Raw genomic sequence first — 20,854 nt, forward strand, 5'->3', positions numbered from 1 at the left:
CCGCCAGGCTAGCGAGTTGGTCATGTGACTAAACAAAATATGAATGATCACATGGAGGACTGCTTGGATCTACTAGTTGTTGCGTTCTGTTGAACAAACTGTGTGATGTCATCATTTTATATCATCGATGGGAGTTTCTCCCATCTCTTCTTTACTGTTTTAGATTTTCATTTATTAAATATACAGGCCAATATATGGCTAAAATGGACCAATATATTGGCCCTCCCAGTAAGGCTCTAATGAAGGCACATCTTTCCCCAGCGCTGCAGACATCCTGTCAGACAGGCAGAGGTCCTCTTTAATGGGGATTCCCAGGAGCCCAAAGGTGGGGGCTCTCTTCAAAGACCTCCTTGGTCTTTGTGGTATTTCAGAACCAGGTTATTGTTGAACATCGTATGTTTTCAGGTTCTGATTCTCCTGCGTAAATGCAGCTTCATCGCAGTCTGATGAGCCTGAAGGCTGTCATATCACCCGCAAACCTAACAATAGGTTTGGAGTGCGGCTGGGCTAGCAGCCATGCGTGAAGAGTGCATGAAGGTGGGGGCTCATCACACAACCATGGAGGGATCCCAGCGCTCAGGGTGGAGGATGTGCGCTCGCCCAGTTGGAGAGTCTGGAGGCTGCTGATGAGGGAGCGGAGCGTGCCGAACAGCTTCTCCTGTGTGACTGTATTAACACCAAGCTGCAGTTAAAGAAGAGCATCCTCATGTTGGTGCTGTGTCTGTAAAGGCCTGCAGGGAAAACGCACTCACCTGCTGCTAGACAAATTGGTGTTGGTGTCTGTCAGCCGGCACAGTCAGAGCGAGCATTTTTAACAATATATCTGTTCAAGTTTTGATAAACAAGGCCGTCCACTGCAGAACGTGGTCAGCTGTCACTGTATTCCTGTGGTTTCGTGCCGGTTTACGCTGACACAGCGGAGATAAAATCACTCATTCTTCAATGCAGAGCTTGTTCATCCAAATGTCATCTTAGCTTGCTACTGTGGCTGTTTATAACTTACCAGCACAGACAGGCGCAGCTGTATGGGAATGCATCCTAATGAGGGTTTACTAGTGTTTACACTGCTGACTTATGAGTGATTCCTTTAACCAACTAGTATTTTGGGCGATAACTTCTGAGGGCACCAGTGTTCCCTTGCTGCGACGTCCCTAAAACTCACCTGAAGGTATTTTACTGCAATCAAAATCTGAACTATTGTGTCCGACTCGTTTATCAAAAACATGATGAAGATTTTTCACTTCATTTTCTGGACTTCACGGCTTTTCCTGCAGGATTATCTCATGTGTGCCCTCTAAGAAATCTGAGAGAGTGCGAGTTACTGGTTATATTAGAGATTCTCTGGCTTAGTCTGCTTCGGAAGTCATTTAATGGACAGACTGAGGATAATCTCTACCTGCTGTGAGAAGCAATGAAGTCAAATTCACACAACGATGGTGGAAGAAAACACGCTTTAATTCATGTGTTTGAGATTTTCATGAAATTTGGTTACAGCTTGTTCTACATTTGGACAAAAGCCCGCTAATGTAAAATAACTCAGTTAATTAAGTTCTTATTGAGTGACTTACTGAGCAAAACTGCGGAAGTTTTAGACGCATAAAAGACAGAAGGATTCATGTTTTTACTGTTTTTTGATGTTTTATTGATGAAGTTGAATCTTTGGATAAGCCAGAAATTAAAAATAGTTACTTCTGCAGTGATTTTAGTATTCTGAGACGGTTAAGTGGGCCGTGTGCAGTCTGCTGTAGCAGGTGTGTTTGATGTTTTTTGTGGCGGCTTGAACCTGAACTGACACAACTGATAAGACAAGGAGGGCGGAGGAGGGCGGGGTGCGTGGTGGTGTTTGGGGGTTGGAGGGTGACCGGAGGACGAGTTGAAACAAACAAGAACTCACAAAGACGAGTAAAGGGGGGTTCTGGGTGGGTGTTTGGGGGTCTATTGTTGATCCCAGATTAGGGTGGGGCCTCCACACCGATTATACACACACACACACGCCTGCACCGTAGAGTGGAGTGTGAATGAAGTGTCCTTGATCGCACCAACTGCTGAGCCCCCCCCCCCCATCCTATTCCTCAAACTCACCCAACCCTCCCCCACCCACCCTCCCACCCTCCCCCGTTTGTGTGTGTGTGAAATCACACACACACTAACTGTGTGTGTAGCTGGAGGTGATATTAATAATCCATAAAGAAGCTGGTTTCTCTCAATCGCTCCCTGTGGAGCGTGCGCACACACACACACACACACACACACACACACACACACACACACACACACACACACACACACACACACACACACACACACAGTGCTAACCAGCTGTCTCGCTGCCTGTCAGACAGACAGGATGGTGGAGTCACTTTCTGCCTTCTCACTGTAACACTTCAGTTTACAGTCACATATTTTCAGCTAATTTCCTGGAAACTTGAGCCGAATCTTTGCCGACTCTGTTCTCAGCAGCGAGCGTTCGGGAGGACGTGCACATTGACAAATTAAACAATCGCCACATGTGAACGTCGCCGTTTATATTTAGACATTTTATACAGAAATGAACAGCAACAACAAAAAAATAAAAACCCTTCTTGCTGTTTACCTGCAAGTTTCCATAAAACATCTGTGAGGTGCCGTATGTTAGAGATCTGCTTTAGTGCATCTTCAATTTGACTGACGGTTGTGCTGCACGTGGTGGAGCTGCAGACATGCTGCAGTGTTCAGCTGTTTGTGGAAATTCCTTTGGTTAGTGTTTCAAGTGTCCTCTATGCTGTGAAAGTTCAGCCACTCAGCAGTTACACTGACAAACTGATCTTTAGCTTATCAACAAATGCGCCTGTAGTGTTTCCATCATAGACTGTTTATGTGCAGTTCCCTGGTTTCTCTGAGTGAAACAGGACAAATCTTGGGGTGGAATGCTAATGCTAACGTACCAGCTGACGCGAGCAAGCTTGGCTGAGAAGCTGCATATCGTTAATATGCAATGATTTTCAAATTTGCTTAAAAAGCAGAAGAAAATAGTGAATTTGTTGTTTAGGAGTCCAAATTAGAGTTATTTACTTGGATTCCTGAACAGAAAAAATAGTTTTAGTGGTTTTGATTGATTCATTTCTGACATTTCAGAGAAGTCTGGTGTGTCGGTTAAATCTTGCCATAAAAATATGATTTCAGATTGTAAATTTTTAAATAAATAACAATCTAACTTTTATTTTTAAAGAAATTATAAGGACATAAAAAGCGATTTCTTGTTTTTACAGCAGATGGTCTAATAAACCATTTACAATATGGCCTCTGATTAATTAATTCTCCCATATTCTTATATAATATCATGCATTTTATTTGAAATGACAATGTATTTATATTTATCTGCAGATTAAAAGTATACACACTAGAATGAGGGCGAACAAGGGAGGTTTTACATAACCAAATATATATTATTACCTAATTTTAAATAAGGTGTAAGTAATATTGTGTAGACTTCAGATGTTTTACAGTAAAGGTGACACAAATATTAAGTAATTTTAGGTACTACATAAGTAAGAACCATGTAATTTCTTGGTAATTTTGCAGAAAAACAAATAATAATCTTTCAAAGTTAAAGTAGACTGTACAGTTTGGGGTGTGGCCTTACTATGGAGTGACTTAACCTGGTCCAGGTATTTTACAGCAAGGTCGGCACACCTGTCCTGCACACTACTTTTGAAAGTTGTGTTTGAACAATGATTGTGATGGGGGGGAAAGAAGTTCATTATAAGATGGCATAGACATGCAAATGATTTTTTTCTTGTAACCTGGTGAAGTAGAACAGCACATTTATATTGGTAAAAATACAGGATAGTTGAGAAACAAAACATCTATTCTGCATAATGAACAATAAGATGGAAAAAAGCAAGACAAAAAAACAGGATATTCAAAGTGTAAGATGGGAAAGATGATCTATTTTTCTGCAAAACTACCAGAAACGCAGTACTTGAAATTACTTGCAGTGTAATTTTTCCTTCTTTCCTGTAAAATACATAAAGCTATACACTACTTAAAATGACTTATGCAGTACTTTAAATTACTTGCCAATTAATTTGTCTCCGTTCCAGTGAAATACTTGAAGTTATGCAGTTATTAAAATTACTCAAGCACTTTGGAAACTTACATATTACTTAACAAACTTGTTTATTTGTGTCGTGTAAAATGTGTAAAATGTGCTGTAAGAAAAGGTTGTGAGCAGGTTTGCTTTCACCTCACAGTCTCCAGAGTTGCAGGTAGCAGCAATGCACCAATTACATGTACCATCACTGCCAATTAAAGGCTTTGTAGTATTATAAAGGATGGGTGTAGCCACTGTGACATCACCCGCTGGTTTGCATGGTACAGTTCTCAAATCCTCAATCTAAGCGTCTTCACTGACGCCATTTTTAGCTTTTTAAAAATTGCCTGACAGGAGTACGCCCATCTTTTATATACAGTCTATGCTGACAGTGAAGTAGGAGAGCTGTTCCTTCCTCGACTGCTTTCCAGCACTCTGCCAGTCAGTTTTGAGTGGGTACTGCTTTTCAGCAGCACAGACAGAAAAAATTGTTGTGCACAGATTTGGCCCTGGCACACAAACTGCCAGCACCAAGAATTATAACATCCTCATAACACAGCTTCTTCTACAGCTTCATTCGGGTGGATGCAGTTTGGATGAGTGAGATTCATTCATTCACTCATTGGTTTTGCAGTGAGGTGCACAAACACTGCAGTTACTGGCTCTCGATGCTTCTCGTGGTCAGCTGTATAAACACCACAGACTCACGGCACACCAGTTTGAACAGCCGCCACAATCAGTTATGCCTCACCTCATCGTTGTCTTTATGAAAAGATAAGAAGCCCCATAAACGACTATTTATGAGCAGAGCAGGTGGAAGATGAAGCTTTTATTGGGGCAAAGTCAGCTAACTTTTTAAGTATCATATTTAATTGATTATTCTATTCATGCAGCTTTTATGTCCCTGTGTCTCTCCAAATTAAAAATGATTTATAATACTTCAAAATAACTGCCAGAAATAAGCAGCTGGAGGCTTTTCAGCATGATCACAGAGCAGTAAGACTCGCTTACAGAAGCACTCGGGTTTCATTTTGCGACACGTTTTATAACAAACAAAGAAAGTAAATTAGAGCTGAAACTTAATTTGCTGAAACTGAAGCAAAAGTGAAAAAGAGCCAGTGACATTTTCCAGTGCAGGAGCTTTTCCTGGCAAGCAGCAGAGACAATCAGGTCTGAGCGAGGAAGTTGTTTTACACCCAAACTGCTCCTGCTCAGGGGAACTTTTCAAAAAACTGCAAAATCTAGACTTCTGTTTTGTAAGCATGCTAAAAAAAAATTCAGTCTTTCACAACGAAGGCCTTCAGGCAAAAACTATATGAAAGAAATCCGGCTACAGCTGCTACAATATGAATCACTCGCTGGACTGAATTTGCTGTTGTAATAAGCATTTCAGCCTCCCCGGTATCAGCTCACTGACAGTCCAGAGGTGTTTGGAATAAAACTGAGCTTTAATGGGAGTGTTTCCTCCCGTTTAGTGGGTCCCAGTGGACGGCAGCCACACTTCCACCTAAAAGCGAACCTGTTGGGATGTTTCCCTCTCCGTCTTGCCTTCCTGCGACAGCTTTCACACGTCCATGGTGTTGACTGCAGCCTGACAGCTGAGAGAGGAGTCGCATCACTCTTCATGTCACCGGAGCCAGTTTAAAGTTCAGACTTGCGGCTGTGGGTGAGGACCGGGATCCGGACCGGGACCAGAATTACGCAGGGTTCAGTTTCAGAATTCCTGCACAGACAGGAAGAAACTCGCTCTGTGGTTAAAGTCAGGCGAGTTTCCATGGAGACGGCCGGGGTTACCATGGTGATGAGGAGTATGGCTGACGGCGAGCAGTGAGGGACCTCAGAATGATAGGAATACCAACACGAGCGTGTGTGTGTGTGTGTTTATAATTGGCTGTGATAAAATATTCTCTTTGATGTTGAAGTGAAGCCAGAACCAGTAAGCAAAGAACCAGCCACCCAGAACCACTGATGTGTGATATACATATACAGTAAGAGTCAACACAAACTTGAGCTGTGACACAAACGTCAGGACAAAACAGCGTGTGTGTGTCCGAGGACGCTCTCCAGCCTCGCAAATGTCGTCCAGAGAGACGCAAGAACAAAGATTTCAGCGAGCTGAGGAGATTTCTGCAGGTGTGTTCCTCTTAACCTTGAGCTCTTTTCATCTCTTTCAGAATGACTTGTTATGCTCTTTGTGTGATATTTGTAGGACTTTCACTCTTAGGAAGGAGCAGCAGCAGTCCTGAATCTCTTCCTTTTGTCACTGGTTTGTCTGGTTGTGGACTGATGAGGACTGTGGTCTTTAGAAAAGCTTTTGTAGTCTTTTATATCTGTGTGCATCTCTGTAATGGTTCCTCTGACGCCCTGTGAAAGTTCATACCAGTCAATCTTTCCTAATAGGCAGTCTTTGAATTCCTTTATTTATAGAGCGGCTCACCTCTGAATAAAGCAGCGTTGCCCAATTCACTCACTCCTTAACTTAAAACACCTGACTCCGAGTAGCCTTTGAAGAAGCCGTTAGCACAGAGGCTTGCTTGTTTTTTGCCGCCTGCACTGCACAGATGACACAATGTGTTCAAATGATATAAAAGTGTAGCTGTTGGTGTGCTTTTAGTTTAGCGTGGGGCTGTCAAAACTGGTCAAAACTTGTGTTAAAATGTAGAAAAAAACGCCCACACTGTCATGAAAACTGGGTGTTCCCGGAGTTTGAGCTGGAATTCTTTATTATTGTTCACTCTTTGGTTCTTTGTTGTCTTTATTGTCAGTTTTTGTCTGCTCGTGTGTGAAAAAGGAGTCGGTCTCGATCAGTGTTTAACTTCTGCTTACCTCTGTTGGGTATAGTTGTGCATAGTGTGTAAATGTAAGAGTATTTCATGTTGTTTCATATGTTTTCTTGATATTAATACTATATGTAGAATAAATTAGTGATGTTATAGCTGACCTTCGACCCCCGAGCCCCGTGTCCCGCAAAAGGGGTGTTGTGACATATCTCCCAATAATAACATACGTTTTAAATCAAACTCAGAGAGGATATAATAATAATTTTGTGACTCAATTGGACGGAAAGATTCAACATGTTCATGGGGATTCATCAAACCATCAATAATATTTAGATATTTATAGATATTTACCAAACCCAACTGTGCTTAGCTCCCGAGATCAGACGAAATTGGGCGTGCTCAGGGTGGTATGGCTGCAAGCCATTGGGTGGCTGTAGCTCAGGAGGTAGATACGTTTGTGAAGGTTCTCAGTCATCCAGGGTCTTTGTAGTCTAAGGAGCTTGGAAAAAGATGCTTTTCTTTCCAAGCTCCTTAGACCTCAGGAGGTAGAGCAGGCCAACTACTGATTGGAAGGTTGGTGGTTCGATCCCCGGCTCCTCCAGTCTGCAATGTCAAGTATCCTTGGGCAAGATACTAACCCCAAGTTTCCAAAAGTTGATTCTGTTCATCTGGACGTAGCGTTTTCTGGGAAGAACGTTTTATCACTCATCCAGGTGACTTCTTCAGTCTCTGACTGCAGGTTTCCAATCTTATAAACAGTACATTTGCATGACTGAAACCAGCCCACAGGAACAATGGGCTGTGAGGTCAGTTCCTTAATCATAATTATGCAAATTCGCATGACCATTGATCAACAACCACTGATCAATGGCCATGAGTACCATTCACAGAGAGTTGGGGAATGGCTGCAATCACATCATTGTAAGATGTCGAAAGATGTACCCTTAGGCCCCCTCCTCGATTCAGAGATGGTCTTTCCCTTTTCACGTAAATGGCCTCCTTGACTCCGCGCTCAAACCAGCGTTCTTCCCTGTCCAGGATGTGTACATCAACCCCAAGTTGCTCTCTGAGGCATCCATCGGAGTGTGAATGTAGTTTAAAGCACTCAGTTTAGAGAAAGTGCTGGTGAGAATGGGTGTGTTTGGATGGATGAATGTGGCATGTTGTATAGAGCGCTTTGAGTACTCTGGGAGAAAAAGCGCTATATAAGAATCAGTCCATTTACCATTCAGATATTTAACTGCTCTCCTCTGGGTTTCTCTGTTTCTTTTCTTTTTCTGTGGCTTCCCGTGTCGTGAATTATACTTCAGCAGGAAATTATACTTACATGACCCGAAACGCCGTTTAAACCTACATCATAACCTCACACGTAACCCAACGTGCACCTCCTGAGAAACGTAACTACATGCTGGAACAATTTTCATGGTTAAGAGGGATTTCTGGTTGTGTCGTTAAGGCTTAGATCACCTGCAGAAGTGTAAATCAAACTTCAGTCTGGGTCTCAGTATGTGTGTGTTTTAGTTCCTGTTTTATTTTTTATCATATCTTGCATGCTTCATATTGAGTTTTACTTCCCTTGTCTCGTTTATCCTGATTTGTTGCAGCTGTCTTCCCCGGTGTTTCCCATCTTCCTCGTCTCATCCGTCTCATTGTCATCGATTGTTCACGCCTGCATGTCTACCCTCACCTGTGGCTTGTGGCTGTTTCTTGATTAGCCCTCATGTGTATAAATAGTCCTGTCATCCCCTGCTACATGATTTTACTTTAGTACATTTTATTATTTTGTGGACTTTTATAAGCCAAAAAATGGTTTTCCTTTTCTTAATAAGTTTGCACCCCCCAAAAAAAGGTTCAAAACATAACCCGCAACAAAATGGCATAAATAAAGCAGTACAACACAATTAAAAAACACACGCACACATTATAACAAAGGTAAATAGCTCATTAAGGAAAAATACACACACAAAAGGAACTCAATGAAATACAAAACAAAATAAAGTAAAAATAGAAAGTAAATTACCTTTAAGTAAAGTTACTTAAAAAGTTAAATAAAATACAATAAAGGCAAGGCAAGGCAAGTTTATTTGTATAGCACAATTCAACAACAAAGTGATTCAAAGTGCTTTACAGAGACATTAGAAACAAAAACAAATAAAAAGCATGATTTAAAATGGATTAAAACAAGCAAACTAACTAACTAATTAACAAACAAACAAACAAAACAGTATATAAAATCAAAACAGATAAAATCAGTAGTTAAAATGTAAGTTTTGAAATTTAAGCTTAAGTGCGGATTTGGTGCTTTATTCAAATGCAGCTGAGAATAAGCGAGTCTTCAACCTGGATTTAAATAAACTGAGTGTTTCAGCTGATTGGAGGCTTTCTGGGAGCATGTAAAATGTAAAGCATGTAAAATGTCTCAAAAATGTTTTAGGAGGGATTTCAAGTCATCATATTTAAAAAAACGAAAAACAAAAAATTAAAAATTTGATTTGGTTTGAAGAAAGAAAACCAGGCATGAAAGAGGAAAAACAATCAAATCTTTAGAAAATATGAAATATTTGGCTGCCATACATGGATATAAACATTTCCAACAACTGATATTATGAAACTGAGAGAGAGCATGATCACAAATCTAAGATGTAGAAATAATAACAGAAACTCACTCTGTCTAAAAAAGTTAATTTGGATTTGGTGCATGGTGTCCTGTCTGGGGAATATCACGCTGAAGTCACATTCAAGCTGTAATATCTGTGAAACCGTCCACCTGATTGGGCCAAACAATATCGAGGGCTTCAAATCTGAGAAGCTGTAAATAAAACATCAGTCGCTTCGCTGCAAACCTGTGGTTTCTACAGGCCTCCAAATCTGCTGTCTGTGGTCGGACATCCAAATATTTTACAGAATTCAAGCATCCATCATCCACTCCAGAGTGTCCATATCCATCGAAACACGGGACCAGATATTTACCCTAAAACATTTCAAGGACCTAGTTCAGGTAGTTTTGTGGATAATGGAATTTTAAAATGCCCCCTCAAACCCCGCCCCCTGAAATGTCCTTAAAGCAAAAAAATGAAAAGTTTTACTAAATATTTCTACAGAAACACGTCTTATAAAACGTGTCCAGCAGCTCTGCAGCTTTGGAGACAAACAGCTGTCAGAACTGGAGCCTTGTTAGATTAATTTTCTTGTCATTAAACTGCATCGTGTAGCTGAATTTAGAATATGTGTTGTTGACAGTTTACAGTCCGATTGTGCTCGTCTGTGATTATAACTTAAATGAAGATCAGACCACGTTTAAAATTCCGGCAATTTTAAAGGGTTTGCAAACGTTTTCTGGCGACTGAATAATGGTGGTCCCTGTAGCCCCCTGGCACTTTAATCAGGGACCCCCTGGGAGTTCGGGGCCCCTCAGGGCTTTAATCGGGCCTGCTATACAGAGAGAGCTGTTTTTGTTGTCGTTGAGCATCTCTGTGTGTCAAACCGTCTCTGGACACGACTCGAGGAACCTCGCGGCCTGCTGGGTGTCCCAGCATATTCGGGACCGATGAAGTGAACTTTACTGAAAACAGGATCTTCACAGCAGCACGCTGAATAGTTTTTATTGAAACTCCAGGCTTTGACACTGTCTCTTTATTTAAATGAGCTCTGCAGACAAAGACCGCCTGAACAAAAGGATGTGAATTTAAATGAACTTTATTGAAAGACTCGGGGTGAACAGTGTTAATGAACAGTCAGGCTTCAACAGGGAGCCTTTATTTAAACAAAGTCTGTGAACAAAGGGGGACAAAATGACAGGACGAAAAAATGAGCTCTTTGGCAAAGCTTTATTGACAGCACGCGGTGTTTACAGTCTTATCGCTGTGTAAAGTTACTGGGGCGAGAACTATAAACTATATTTAAAGCAGCGATAACAAACCATGAAATGATTTTACTCTAAACGTCAAGGCGTCCAACAACGACTCGACTGTCTCAGCTGTGCGATTTGAGTTTTAAGGTCGGAGCTGATTCGCCACGAGTCTGTTATCACAGTTACTGTTTGAAAGACCTCGCTGACCCTGGATCAGCCTGTAATGATGTTACACTCGGTTGTTACATTGTATATTTAGAGGGACAGAGCGAGCTTCAGGATGAGACGGTGACTAACAGGAGAGTTTGTCCCGATGAGACACTGCTTCACTCTGATACTGTCAGTATACACACCGTGTGTTTGTGTTACTGTGTGTGTGTGTGTGTACTGTGACTGTATCCTGCTGTGTTTAATGAAGGAGGAAGTTCCTGTTCTGTGGTACAATGAGCTGTTTTTACTGTCTCTGTGTTTCCATTTCCTCCCCTTGTGCTGCTCTTCCTTCCTTTTCCCCTCTATTCTTGGCTCTTTCTGTCCATCTGTCTGTGTCATTCTGTCTGTCTGAAGCAATGTTTTATTAAAACAGCACAAAATCATACATTCAAGGAAATGTCACATGTGCGGATTATAGTATTTATACTATTTGATTTTGATATTCAGAAAAAAACATCCAAAAATTGTCTTGTAATAAAGACAAACTGATCTCAGTGGTTGGATTGACTCATCCATCCACTGCAGGTATTGATTCATTGATCTGTTTTTATGTGGTTCTTGTTATTTAACAGCTGCTGATTCCCAGTTTGACTCTCTAGTCAACCTTGGATTGTTCTGTTTGCCATGTTACATGACTTCTATGTGCTGCTATTTATTTTAACATCACGTAGTTTGAGCCTCTGAGTGTCTCAGAAGTTTTTTCTCTGACTATATTTGTCTCATTTTTTTTTAGCTCTGATGCAGTTTTTCTGTCTTCTGTGGTGGATGAAACTCTCCTGCACTTTAAAGTGTGTTAGGGGAACTTTGGGCCCTCATGCTCTACCATGGGTAGATGGGCTGTTGCATTGAATGCCAGTTTTTTTTAATCCATCCATCCTTCCATCCATCCTTCCTTCCTTCCTTCCTTCCTACCTGGGATTGGGTCGAGGGGGCAGCAGCCCAAACCCAGACTTCCCTTTCCTCCTCCTCCTCGGGAGAACATCGAGGTGTTCCCAGGCCAGCCAAGAGATGTAATCTCTCCAGCGTGTCCTGGGTCTCCAGGTATTCAGTCAGGGATTGGTCCAACAGATCCTCCTTACTTGACCTCCTTCTGACACACACTATCGACCCCCTTTACACTTAATGTGTGCAGTTCCTTTAAATGTTGGGCTCAAAATGATATTTTAAATATTGGATTTTTATACGTTACAGCCGTACTTTACATGCCGCTGTACTCTTCATTTAAATGTTGGACTGTTCCTTTCAATGGCCGCTGTCAGTGTTCAGATTACAGACTGAAATAATGTGGTGTCACTGCCTCACACTGAAGATTATACAGTCTGTGTGTGTGTGTGTGTGTGTGTGTGTGTGTATAATTGGTATCTTGGAGTGCAGCTGTCTTCATTCACCAGCATCTGTTACACCCCCAACTTAGAAACACGCGCGCACACACACACACACACACACACACACACATTAAATCATTCCTTCAGTTTGAGTGCACACATTCAGAGCTGCAGACGACACAAGCAGCACGTGAATGTAACAAAGGCAGTAATGAATAAGTGAGAGTAGCGGTGCACGCGTGGCGGCTTCGCAGGTGTGTTTCATGTTTGGAGTTTAGATTGTTGCCATACATATTTACAGCCACATTTGCATTAGGCTGCTGTGTAACTTCTAAACAAAGAGCAGAATGACGCTGTAGTGGAAGCTGAAGGTGTGATGACAACACCAGGCGTAAACACAGCTTGAAACTGACCTTTCATGAGTTTCCAACCTGAAACTGAGACTTCTGTGCAAAAAAACCTGCATCAAACAGACGCTGCATATAAGGCTGACTCTGTGTGTGTGTGTGTGTGTTCCATATATGCAGATTATAGCTCTATAATGTCTCAGTTTGCAGAGTTACAACCATCAGATTAACTCCACAGATTAGTGTTGGAAGGCAGGCTGCCTAATCTACTGACTGTGTGTGTGTGTGTGTGTGTGTGTGTGTGTTTCAGGGGCAGGTTTAATGGGGATTTAAAGGACTGGTGGCCTATTTGGAAGCTTCGGTTTAATTTTTTTGTGCAGCAAAAATAAAAATTGAATGCCGAGTTTGGTTCAGTTTCACAGATCAGATAGAAGCAGCAGAAAGTAGAGGAGCACTCGCTTCCACAGTAGGTGCCCTATTTCACAGTTTTAGTGAAAGAAATGTAGCTCTGCACACAGATTTTATGGATTATGTCTTCAGCCATGTGCTACATCTCCAGATTTTCATGAAATTCTGCCTGGTTTGTGTAATCCTGCAAAACAAAACTAATTTGAACCTGTAAGAAGAACAACAAGATATCAAAATCTGAAACAAGCTTTTATTTAAAGTAATATTTTAGCAATAATTTAGATTCCTGAATGGTTCGTTACAGTTCTAGAAGAATATTCTTGCTTACTTTTCCTTATATATGCAGCACGAGTGTTCGTAAATATGAATTTGTGAGTAAACTAATGCAGTTTGGTTTGGTGGTTTGAACTGTTGCCTCACAGCAAGTGGGTCCAAATCTTTCTCCCCCCCACTGAAAACACCAACTTACTGCTGCCGTTCGTGGTCGAGGACACTTGCACAAGGTTAAATAAAGAAAAAGAGAAAAAGAATTTTATTTTGAAGTTGCACAGCTTCTGAGTTGTTTGATGCAAACGTATTTATCCCTGCCACGCACGCACACATGCACAGTGTTGTGATCTCAATCAGCAGTGGCACAGCATCTCCTCCTCTCATCTGCAGCCCCGCACAGGCAGTCAGCCTGATAACTATCGAGGAGCGAGAAGAGCAAAGGAGGAGGAGTTGTTTTAATTAAAATGAATTAATTCATCATTGATGTGAACGTTTAACAAAAAACTCATGCAGCAAAAGCACAAAGTGGTGCACAAACATTCACCAGAGTGTGGGAAATGAAGCACAGGATGCTTAAAATTTTACATGATGGGCAAGAGGCATATCGAGCCAAACACACACAATCGTGTTTTCATGTCTTTGTGGGGACATCTAATTGACATAATACTTTCCTTAACCCTAGCCATCAAAAATTAATGCCTAACCATAACGTAACTGTAACCTTGACCCTAAAACCACATTTTGAGCCTCAAAAGCGCCTTCAAACTTGCAGGGGGCGGGGTTTGTCCCCATAAGGGTTCTTGGTCCCCACAGAAATATATAAACATGTATAGACACACACACAGAGAGCACTTTCAAGCACAGAAATGTTTCTCGCTTCGCTCTCATATCAGTGCATCAAGTTTTCCCTCTTTAATTGATTAAACATTTTTTAGCTGCACCAGAGTTTTCTGCAGGAGGTCCTGGAGGTGGATGGAGGATAAACAGGAGGAGGTCAAATGGAGCTGCGTACGCTCAAAGGCAGAAGTGTGCATTGTTTTTGTGACGTTTGTTAAATGCTGCATGCACGCCGTCCACTTTCATAGATCTTTGGTGTCAAGTCTTTGGTGAATTAGTCACTGGCGGAAATGAAAACAGAAAGGAAACAGCTAAATTTGACCTAATGTGAAACCAATTTTACGGATCCAAAAATGTAAAAGTGATGAAAATGCAGTTACACGCATGTGTAGCTAGAAGAAGTGTTCAAGCATGGTCTGATATGTGTGTGTAAGGTTCAATGTTTGCATGCTGATTAACCACACATCAGTAATCAGCGGTTAGACATTGTGGTCACGGTTGAATTGCATTTTCCTCAAAATGTGCTCACAGCTGCTTCTCAGCTCTACAGAGGCACTTTTGTCACAGAATACCAGCGTGTCGGCGACGAGCCTGCAGCCTGTTGTTCCCACATTAAAGCACATCTGAGCTGTTAGTTATGAAAATATTTGCAGATGAGTCTCCGTTAGCTGATGATGCAACGCTCAGAAACACTGCCAGTCAGGGTCGGGGCTCCCGCGGCGCCCCTTCCTAACATTCTCAGGGTCTGGCTCCTCATTTCCCCACAGAGTTACACGACTTACAACATCTCAACCACCCCCTCTCGTTAATGAGATGAGCTCCACATCTGCAGGTTTAATCCAAACCTTTGAAACCTTCAGCACGGACTCTTATAAACTGTTGAACCGGTTTGTCCGGTTTATTTAGAGAAGTGTGTGAGCAGGAGGACTCTGACCCAAACTGCCTGATGAAACATCCGACAGTTTACAGACGCGCTGCTGCTTTATCTCAGATCTGCTGTCTGCTACAGAGGGCTGCACATGAAACGCGCGAGGCTTCGACACGAGATAGAAGAAACGCAGGAGGATTCGAAAACAAAGACGCAGGGAGATAAAAGATAAGAAGATAAAACGAAGAGATTAAACACTAGGATAAAAATCACAGAACAGTGGAAGATCTAAATAAACCAAAGGCACCGACGCAGAGTGAAAGTCTGGTTCTGGTGAAGAGCCAGAGTCGGTCTCTCTCATCCAGGATGAGGTTTCTCATCAGCTGCTCTCTTCTCCTCCGCTTGCTTGAAAGTTTAGAGGTGTGAACGAGGATGTTTGTCAGTTTCTGAAAGGCAGAGATTTTGTAGAAAATGTGTGATTTTCACAGTAATGAGCCCTTGTGGTTTTCTCAGAGGTGATAGTGGTCAGAGCGAGGTGACAATTTTCAAGCATCACAAGTTGAAAATGTGACAGCTGCATTGTCAGAGTACTGCTCAGCCACTGCCTTCATATTAGACATAAAAGTCTGGGAGTCGTAATGAAGCATATCTGCTGACCTCATGGAGACGGGTATCGCGTTTCATTATAATTATTATATATATAGAGAGAAATGTGTCCTTATGCTTTAATTCAGCTACATCTGATCAGCAGGAAACATAAATGCATACAGGAGAACAACCACAGGGAAGTAAAATGTAAGACGCAGGAGGTAAAGTGGAAATTCAAAATCCACTTTTTAAAAATCCAGACAGACGTCATGGACATGGAGGCAGCCAGTGAAAAGAAAAAACTCGGGCATAAAATCAATTTTAAAAAGAGAGAAATCAGACACAAAGAGCACAATAGGGATGGTAGGAACTGCTGACTACTGTTCTTCAAACACACACACACGTATCTATATCTAAGGAGAATGATTGGCTGATTGGCTGAAGCGTAAAGTGAGCAGGAACAAACAAATCTGGTGCAACGACATACTTCACCTGGATGGGTCGTTTCGGCCCTGAGTAGTGCTTGCAGACGTAACTTTCTGCATTAGCAGGAAGTAGACAACAACCCTTTGATCAGATGAGGATTTTAGCAGCAGGACATTTGTAAAGTCAACCTGAAGCTATAAAAATGCATCTATACCCACCGATTTAGCAGGTCTCCTACTGTGATGATGTGCTGTTCAATAGTGATCAATATCACGGTGGAGCTTCAGCTGAAGCTGTTTCTGCCTGCTCTGCAGCTTTTTACGACCGACGCTATTTTTCTTTATCAGTTAGTGCACCCTGGAGTTCATGTGGAGCCCATCTGTACTCCAGGGCCATGAAGCAGTGAGGGAGGAGGATAGATGGGTTTATTTTGACACACCTTCATCTGTTCGAAGAAAGACTTCACCTTATTGGCTCCTCGGAGAAAATCCTGACAGATAAGAGTCCGCTTTAAGTTCATCAGGGATGGCTGTAGCTCAGGTGGCAGAGCAGGTCAGCCGCTAATCAGAAGATCGGTGGTTCGATCCCACGCTGCCTCCTGGCTGCATGCCAGATATCCTTGGGCAAGATACTAACCCCATGTTTGCCTACTGGTGGTGGTCAGAGGGCCCGGTGGCGCCTGTGTCCAGCAGCCTCGCCTCTGTCAGTGCGCCCCAGGGCAGCTGTGGCTACAATGTAGCTGCCATCACCAGTGTGTGAATGACTGAATGTAGTGTAAAGTGCTTTGGGGTCCTTAGGGACTGAGTAAAGCGCTATACAAATGCAGACCATTTAACATCAATTATTTACCATCTATTAGTGAGTAACAAGGTGTCTTCGTCTGGATCACCTGTGGTGGTGAGGAGCACCGCAAGGATCTTTACTAGGTCCAGCTTCCTTCCTTGTATGAATTCTTTGGTTCCTATTTGTAGAAAGTCTCAGATCTTTTTGTTTTCATCGAGATGACACACAGCTATACTTTCTTTTATTAGTTTCCCTTTCACCACATTGTCGTTACTCTAACCACGATGAAACAGGTCTGCTAACCTCAACAGAGTGTTTATTTCTACCCAGAATGGATCTGTTCTCTAAACTGCAGCAGGTTTGTTTTTTTAGCCCCAAACCATCCATTTACCACAGCACTGTCACATAAGGAAGAGTTAATTACTGGTTTTAACAGTTTACCTCTTGCTGGTTTGCTGCAGCGGATCCACTGAGAGTAACAAAACACCAATGTGGTGCATCAGGTTGGAGGAGTTGTCAGTGGTTAATGAATAATATAATGCTTTCCTCTGGTTTCTGTGGCATTTTCAGATTGTTGTTTGGAGCTCAGCATGTGTGACGGTCCAGCTTCTTCTTTCTTTTGTGAAAATAAAACCCTTTAATCTGAGGCTACCACAGCAACAACCTGGGAAACCCTCCATTATTAAACATTACTGAACAGGTTGTTGTGTAGCTCCCCACCATATAACCCAGTATGTACCAGTCTCCATGCGTGTTCTGGCTCGTTTGACTTTGGGGCTGTATAAAACTGTTTAAGTGGCAGGGAAAACCCTGGATTTTGACTTCCGTAAACTTCCTGCTGCTGAACACTGGGCTGAATGTGAACACTGGGCCGAGTGACGAAGGAGCTGATATTTTACTCTGACGGATGAATGAATGCACGAGTGAATAGCCTCTGTGTTTGTCGGAGACCTTCTGACCTCACTACGGGATCACTTCCTCTGACGCTCGTGCTGTTAGATATCGCTGCCAGGCCGACTGTAAACCAGTGACAAGACCTCGTGTAGAACCTGAAACACCATCAGTCGGCATCTTCTGCTCTTTTAGCCTCTTTCAGCTCCTGTTTTTGGGTCTGACATGATCTGAAAACCTCTTTAGCCTGCCTGAACTGCAAAATCCACATTCACAACAAATACGTAATGTTGCCTTTCAATGAGATATTTCAGCTTTAATTGCACCACTTTTAATTAAACAGACTATAAACTGTGTTTATTATCCCACTGTATTTAACGACAGTGTGAAAACAGATTTAATTGTTATAGTAGCAAAGCTGCAGACAATTATGAGCTGATTCTGCAGCTCTGCTCTTTACAGCCAGTCGTCCCTTTGTTCAGCTGTCCAGCTACAACTGTACAGCTCTGCCTCACTCTTGGCGGTGTTTTATGGAGAAACGTCTATAAAAAGCCACATGCGGCAAACAACTGACAGACCGAGACGAGCTGCTGAATATAATGGAGACTTTAGTATTCTGCAAAAAACAGCTCTGCAACAAACAAACAGAAATATAAGTTTCCTTGAAGTATAATAATTAGCATAAAAGAGCATTAAGTATGAAAGTGTGTGCACGAAAAAGAAAAATGGCAATCCAAACAAACAGCCAACAAAAAGGCTCGATATGGAGCCTCGTATGAACAATAAACTGTGTGAAATAAAAGTTAATGATCCTCCAGGCTGGATTATTTGTCTTTAAAGTCGCCTCCGTTCAGGAGTTTATATCACGAAACAAAGAAAATTCCTCACATTGTCGACAGTAATCCTTAAAGCGTGACTTTACAAGCTGCCGAGTCTTAAAATAGAACAAATCTACAACATCTGTCTCTGACTTCAGCTCAGCTTAAGGACGAACATCTTCAAAGAAAAACATGAATAAGACATGAACTCTCCAAAAAATTAACTTCCTGTATGCTTCCTGTTGTTAAAATCTGAAACAAACGGACTCTTAAGATCAGATTTTGTTGCTGTAAGAGGGAGTGAAGGCTGGATTTATCAGCAGCGAGGACACTGATTCTCAAAAAGAGACAATGACAACACAAACACACGGCGGGGTCGTAATCCCTGGTTTTTGTCTTCAAGGTCACCGAACGCCTCAGCTGGCTCTGCGATGTCGGTCGTCCTTCATTCTTTTTAAAGCGCCTGATGGCGACAGACCGAAGCCGCTTTAGTGTTTCAGCGTTTGTGACCTGACGACTGCGTTTGATTAACAGGGGGCGGAGTCACAGGCTGTGTTCATTAAAGGACAGGTTCAGTTTTTAAAGTCAGTCGTAAATTGACTGCGAAGGGTTGGAGGTGGGAGGTTTTTCCTCGGCCTGTTCACACACATGTAGATATTAACCAAAACACTTATGACACTCACACTTATGATTCTGAGAATCTCCCTTTTCCCAGTTTGGATTAAACTGGTGAAGCGTCCAGTCTTAAAGAGAAGTTCTCAGTGCACTTTACCCCAAGTCTTTAAATGTGCTGATGTCAGATCTCGGGTGTGTGCAGGTTAATAAGCGAGAAGCGTCTGTATTGACGAGGACAGATGAGCAGGAGCAGCTCGGTCTATAGATCATCAATCAATAGCTGCGGTGATTGATTAGCTGTATACTCCACGTAGCTCATTAACTCATTATAGGCTCCGGCAGGCAAACAGGAAGTGATTCATTGCTTGACCTCACAGTTGGCCTTGAAGGCAGATGGCTGATGAAGAGCCAATAAAGGAGTAATCCACCCAAAACACGAGACTGTGGGCACACGGGATGCAGGAGACACTTTGACAGGGTGAACACGCCTGTTTCCATGGTTTCCTAGCTCGAATGATGACAGAAACCTTTAGGGACTATAGACCCTCAGGGGCCCGCAGCCGCTGTCTGCTTCGCCCCGATGACAGCTCTGACATCTCAGACTGCGGACGGGGAAATGTCTGTGATTACACATGAAAATAATGCAGAAACCATTGATTTATCAGGGAGCCGATCAATAATTCATCTGCGGTGCTGACAATTGTTATTGATTAACACCTGAACCCCGGGGGTCAGATAAACCTGCTGGATGTGAGAGCGGGAGTTTGTCAACATGTTGACCAAGAGAAAAAGTCTTCTGCCTCAAGTTTAATGAAACTTCATTTCACTAACAGAGACGGATACTCATAGACTGTATATGAAAGATGGATGCAGCCACTGTTTATTATTATCCCTCTCTCTGACCCTAGTATGACCATAGTTTTCAAAAATGAACTTTATGTTTTATCTAGTATAATGTGACACTTATGCCCATAAAGTCAATTTTACTGAGGCCAAAGAGCGCAGGAGCCCAGGAGCAGTTTCTATACAACTGGAAGTCTTCTTTCATGCAGAGGAGTCGCCCCCTGCTGGTCATAAAAGAATACAAGTTTAAGGAACTGAATTTTCAGATTAGGCCCTATGTTTAACACCTGTTTATATGTTTCTTCTAGTGTGATCGTTCTGTCCGTGGGGCTGCACTGCTTCAATGCGTTAGCGCAGTTAGCTTGTTAGCTTGTTAGCTTGTTAGCGTGTTAGTGCCATCCAGTCCCATGCATGGGGTGATCCCAATAACTCGCTAACTGAGATTTGGGGCGTTAACGCGGTTATGGCATTAACGTCATTTTAAAGAGATTAACGCTGACAGCACTAGTTTCTACTGTTTTATCACCTGTTTTACTCCACACACGGCCAAAACTTAAAAATTAGCATCATGTTGTATTCAATAAGACTCTATAGTAAAGGTTGAGTCCATAAACTCAGAACTGTGTTTGCAGAGCTCATAAATCAGGTGATTTTCCCATAGACTTCCATACAAACTGATCTGATTTGAAGCCAGAGAGGTCACCCCCTGCTGGCCGTTAGAAGAAAAATTGGGATTAATGCACATAATGGTCGTGTCCAAATTCATGGGCTGCATCCTCCTGAGGCCGCATTTGTAGACCGATTACGTCACAGCGACGCGCCGAAGGCTGTCCAACTTCGTAGACTCCTCCGAATGCAGCCGACATTTGCGTCCTCCTTTTCCCCGAATTTGAAGGATGGGTCGGGTGTGTCCTTTGTGGCCT

The 20,854-nt window shown here is 42.4% G+C and overlaps 1 protein-coding gene across 1 annotated transcript in view; it reads left to right on the plus strand.

Annotated features, from left to right (window-relative positions):
* plxnb3 (plexin B3) overlaps nt 1–20,854 on the plus strand; it is a 103,885-nt gene that overhangs the window by 11,629 nt on the left and 71,402 nt on the right. The window lies entirely within an intron of this gene.

This window comes from Neolamprologus multifasciatus, chromosome 20 (assembly GCF_963576455.1).
Source record: "Neolamprologus multifasciatus chromosome 20, fNeoMul1.2, whole genome shotgun sequence".
In the NCBI taxonomy this organism is placed as follows: Eukaryota; Metazoa; Chordata; class Actinopteri; order Cichliformes; family Cichlidae; genus Neolamprologus; species Neolamprologus multifasciatus.